The sequence below is a fragment of the Sinocyclocheilus anshuiensis genome, unplaced genomic scaffold (assembly GCF_001515605.1).
Source record: "Sinocyclocheilus anshuiensis isolate Anshui unplaced genomic scaffold, SAMN03320099.WGS_v1.1 scaffold2185, whole genome shotgun sequence".
Taxonomy (NCBI): domain Eukaryota; kingdom Metazoa; phylum Chordata; class Actinopteri; order Cypriniformes; family Cyprinidae; genus Sinocyclocheilus; species Sinocyclocheilus anshuiensis.
The window spans coordinates 287,592-293,167 of record NW_015552740.1 but is presented as its reverse complement, the minus strand read 5'-3'; the positions used below and the strand labels follow the sequence as shown (position 1 = coordinate 293,167).

Genomic DNA, 5,576 nt, shown 5'->3' with positions numbered 1-5,576 from the left:
CACAAGCACTACCATTTGGAATAAATACATTTTTTATATATATATATATATATATATATATATATATTATAAATACAGTTTTATGAAAATGCCATGCCCATTTGCACTTTCAGATATTCTTTAATTTTTCAATGAAATCTCACTTTTTTTTTACTGTACATGAAGTGTGGTCTGCTGTTTCCTTTTTACACGCTCTAATGGACATGCCTGCGGGCAAACAAGCCTTTTTGCTTATCTCTGTTGTTTACTTATAATTTAAACAAAAACATTCATTTTGGAAGGGAAAAAAACCCAACAACATTAAGCCTGAGTTAATTAACATTTAATAAATAATCTACCGCAAGCCTATTATCTCATTCAAGGCTTAACCACCAGGAAATGGGTCGTTAGATTCCTTTTTTCTTTACATGCACACTTGTGTGTTTCAGATGAACATATTTCACTTAATTTACCTCGGCAAGCTTTCTAACACAAATGCTTCAGTTTTTATTAGGGGACCTTTTACTGATTTTAGTCCAATTAGTTTGTCTCTCAATGCACCACATAGTGAAAAGCAGATTTTTTCAGCTGAGCTAAAACAAAATCATTCCTATTTACATCAAACAGGGACTGCTACACTGTAAATAAATACACAATGGAGGTGTAATATTCTGCTTGCTTCAACTAAACACGTACCTTGCATTGCACTGTAAATGGAGTTAGACTCTACTTAAAGACAACCACAGTGTTACTCTCAAGTTACTAATGCAGTTTAAAGACGAAAAAGGTTCTGCAGACAATTACATTAATGTTCTGCAAACTCTCAGCTGACTGCAGGTGTAGGCTTTCTCTAACAACACTATAACACAACAGCGCTCAGAAATAGTAAAAAGCAATAATAACTGCTAAGTGTTTTTCAGTTTGAAACTAGTCAAATGGAGGAGTGAACCGTGCCAAAAATCAGCCAAATGTGTTTAATCGTTTATTTTTTTAATTTCTCCAGGCAGACGAGGGGGCGAGTGTTTTCTTACTCATCTATTGCTCGGTAATGGAAACACAAAGGTGGCTAAGCTTTGATGGGATAACGAGCGGGAATTTGTATAAGTGCTAGGAACAAAAGATGGAAAAAGATGAAAGTGGCAGAGAAGCTGAGAAGGAGAAAAAAAAAAAACAGACCAACAAAAACACACTCATTCCTAATTGGTGAATGATAGTTACACAAAGCATAAAGGGAAGCATAGAGGGAACTCTAGTCCGCAAGAGGAGGCTGAGTCATGTTGACAGAAAACCGAATCTGAGCCAGTAGCCCCTCACTGCAGAACAAAGATCCAGGGGGTGGGGTTGGATCCACATCTAGGGGGTGGAGATGGTAGGTTTAGGGGAGGAGATGGGTGGGTTTAGGGATAAGGGGGTAGAGACGGGTAGGTTTAGGTATATGTAAGGTGGGAGTAGTTGGATCTGGATCCAACCTCGACCCCTGGATCTTGTGTTCTGCAGTGAGGACCATCTCATCGGAGCAAACACCTAGAGACACAAAACAAACTCACAGGCACATGTATTTATTTATGTATGTATTTATGTATCTATCTATTTATTTATAGCCTACTATTTGTGTTACTCTTCTTTAAATCTGTGCAATTTTTCAGTGATACTTATTTTTGCAAGTTATATCATTACCTCTAGGTGGCGACGAGTACGTCTTTATGAATGAGTCATTTGAGTCATTCACCTAATGGATCCTTCAAAAATGTTGATTCATTCAGTAACGCCACTGCAAAAATGGTGCTCGGAGACACGCAAAGAGTAAAGGCGGAACAAAAATAGACAATATCGAGTGTAAAAAGTAGGTTATTCAATAGTAACCTATTGTTTCTTAAACATTTGTTGTATAAAAGCAGTCGTGTGTCACGGTGCGTGTGGAGAGATGAAGCGAGGACTCAAGTGCAGGATGAATGGTTCTCTCTTTTAATAATAACATTAAACAAAAACAAACTAAAACAACCCCGAGGGGGAAAAACAGACAGGCAGGCTAGGAACTGCACTACATGCAGAAATAACACACACAATGAAAAACGACGGATCAGCCCAGGCTTACAGACACCAGGAGAATAAATGGGAAACCAAACAAGGAGGCTAACGAGGGAGACACAGGTGGAGCAACTTAAACAATAATGAGGTAACAAGATGGGCGGGGCAAGACAATAGACAGGAGAGAGCACATGGCACCAAACAAACACAGCACAAGCCATGTGCTCACAGAAAACAGTGTCATCTGGTGGCCATCCTGGGCATACCCACTGAAGACTGTGACATCGTGCTGTTGGTCTGAATATGAGCAGGGCTGTGTTCACGTGGCTGCGACACGATTTGTGGATGATTCATGGAACAGCGCTTATGTAATTTATATAATAATTTAATATATAATAATAACAAGACATTTTTTTATTATTATTAATAATATTATTAGTAGTAGTAGTGAGAATTAGTGAGAACACAGAGGAACTCATCACGAAATGCTTTTTCCTCTTCTTATTTCTTTTTCATTCTACATCTTCCACTTCTTTTTCTTTTCCCTTTTCCTTCCTCCCTTCTATTCTTTTGTAAAGTAGCTAAACACATTTGCTCCTTCAATAATGTCCGCTCCTGTGAGGATCCTCATTAGGTCTGTGCTCTAATTAATCCTCCTTGATTTCCATGTGGCTTGCTCTCTCTTTTGCACTCTCTCTACCAGCTCTGCAAATCCTCACATGGTGGATTACTCTTGCTCGTGGGTGGGAAGAAGAAAAAAAAAAGAAAAGAATGTTCACAAGTCATTTACAAGAATGCACATTTCGGTTCTAACGCCCACCTCAGGAATTGTAAGAAAGGAAAGACCTTTCATTATCTGTTCGTATAACAAAAAAAGGCAAGAGAAAGATGCCAGCTATGACCTCTGTGACTGTCACATGGTTGATCCAGAGAAGAAACAAGTATATTTAGGTTGAGTGGATATGAGTAGACGGGGGTGAGTAGGCTATATTCTCCTGAGCATAGTAGGCTTATGGGTCTCTTCTATGACTTATCCTCTCGTGGTGGGCAGTCTTTCTGTACTGAATCAATCTCAGGCATTCCCTGTCTGCCTCAGAAAGCCCTCTAAAGGCCTTAAAGCCACTGAGAGCCCTGCACTGATGACCTGCTCACAGCTTCCAGAGTCAACCATCAACTCCACAGCTACAGAAATAGACTCTCACTTCCTGTGGCCCAACATGATCTCATAAGGATTCATAGATATTTGTGGTGTGGTGTGGTTGCAATACACATAAATCACATAAATATAAAATGTCTTATAGACAATGAAGGCTAAATAATTTAATGCATTACTGCTTCTGAAAAGTAATCATTGCATATATGAACTGCTTTAGAGATGTACAGATTTTTTATGAATAATTTTAGGTTTGTAGAATATTGTAGGAAATGTATGTATTTAAAAAGAAATAGGTTTATAGTAGCATTTTGTGACTACAGTTAATGTCACTGTACATTTTTCTGCTTTTTTATATTGTTGTTAGGTTCAGGTAGAGGTGAGGTTATTAATCGAATATAACTGATTATGTTTCCAAAATTATCTTATGCTCACCAATGCTGCATTTATTTGATCAGTACCATAAAACCATTAATATTTTTAAATATTATTTCAATGTCAAATGTCATTTATTCCTGTGATGGCAAAGCTGAATTTTCAGCAGTCATTACTCCAGTTTTCAGTGTCACATGATCCTTCAGAAATGATTCTAATATGCCAATTTTGTGCTTAGTATTTCTTCTTATCATCAATATTGAATCATCAAAGTAGTCGTGATGCTTAATATACATTTTTTTCAGGATTCTTTTCAAATGTTTTCCTTTTCATTTTTGAATTCAATGCATATTTGCCAAATAAAATTATGAATTTCTTTAAAAAAAATAATAAAAAATTGAATGGTAGTGTACATGTAAACATTACCTACACATTCTCATAAGATCAGGCTGAATACCCACAGTCCTCTCTGCTGTCTTATTAAACCAACCTTCAGACATTTCTTCCTCTCATCATCCCAAAGACTCTACGGGAAAAAATGGGGGCTTGAATTTTTTGAATTCTTTGTTCATCCTAATAAATTGGGTGGGTGTTGAACGGATGCTGACTTTGTGGCTTCATCTCCATCTTTCATTTCCAGTCTTATAATAATGTGACCGGTTGCAAAGGAAGTCGATCACTCTTAACAGTAGAATATGTAAATCCCGGCACTCGAGGAAACCATCAATCCTCCATATTGAGTGGGAATGCTGGCATGCAATTGAATGTCTCTCTCATTGCAATGTACTTTAATCTTCATAATCCTGAGGTTTGAGGAATACTCTAATCCATAAGCAAGCATTGCAAATATATTCATTTTCAGCCCTCCGTTGGAAAATGGCACTCAATTGGAAGTAAGCAGTACCCATGATGGTGGTTTTTGATTGATAACCTCCGCATCTAGCCACTGATTGAAATAGATATTTGCCGTGGAGTTGTTTCTCTCCATAATGATCTCATTTCATATTCTTGCCTCAAACAGTTCCTCGCCCCTGATGCATAAGGCAAGCTGTGCACAGAGCCCACCCAGCATAATCGCGCAAGATTGACGGTGGTGAAGGGAATGCTAGCTAGTTAGCTCTTGACATGGGAGATAACCTTATGGAAAACATTACACCTTATCTGTATTTCTCAGGAGAATTTCACCTGCTGTCTTTATAAGGCCAATTTGTGGTAAACAGGCTTTACCTCAGGGGCTTCCAAACTGAAAAACATCTCTGCACCATATGACCCACCATAAAACATGCCCAAATATCCAGATAATCAGCTCCATCATCTTTTAAACTTTTAAAACGGCTCATTACAAGGCCAATTAAATTAAACATCTTATTCTAGGAAGCATTAGGCCACAAAGTAAAAATATGCTCTTGGGCCAGGTGCCATGGTTCTTTTATGTAGACAAGATAAATGCTGAATAAAAGTGTCTGTTGTGGTTTAGATCGCTTATTAACCCAACCCAGCCTAAGGCTGAAGCTGCATTTCTTACAGATGGCATAACAGTATAGTTCAGTTGCTGAGCCGGAAGATACAACGGTTTAATGAGACAGCAGGAGAAGAATGTAGTTTGCCTAGGAAAAGCATTAGGCAGTAGAGTTAGTGTGGGTTTGAGGCGGTACATATGGTCAAATGTCTCCCGATTGTCCAGGAGCTTCTCAAGTCAGCGTATGCCACAATATGTTCATCCATGTCAGTATAACCGGGCATCAGATGGTTTTAGATTAAGCACATTTATCTGCTTGTTATTTTCAAGCACAGTAAGATAAATAGCTTCTGTCGTTCATCTCATTTGCAGATCCTGCTGTGAATTCTGCTGTTGCAGCGGTCTTCTTCGAGCAAAAATTCATCCCACACATTGGCATCTGTATTCAGAAGGCCTGACAGGTAAGATACTTTTAATTGTACTGACGTTCTGTGGATAACTGAAACTCAGGACTCAACATTAAAGATGGCCCGGTGACAATGAGCGTTTCAGACCAATTGACAGAACTCTAACTTGCCTTTC

General features: G+C 38.3%; 1 long non-coding RNA gene across 1 annotated transcript in view; it reads left to right on the top strand.

Annotated features, from left to right (window-relative positions):
- The window catches only part of LOC107667843 (uncharacterized), a 94,512-nt gene extending 89,068 nt beyond the window's left edge, over positions 1-5,444 (top strand). The window contains exon 3 of the long non-coding RNA XR_001631823.1: positions 5,367-5,444. This is a non-coding gene — a long non-coding RNA (uncharacterized LOC107667843). The remainder of the gene's footprint in view (positions 1-5,366) is intronic.
- The last annotated feature ends 132 nt before the right edge of the window (positions 5,445-5,576 follow it).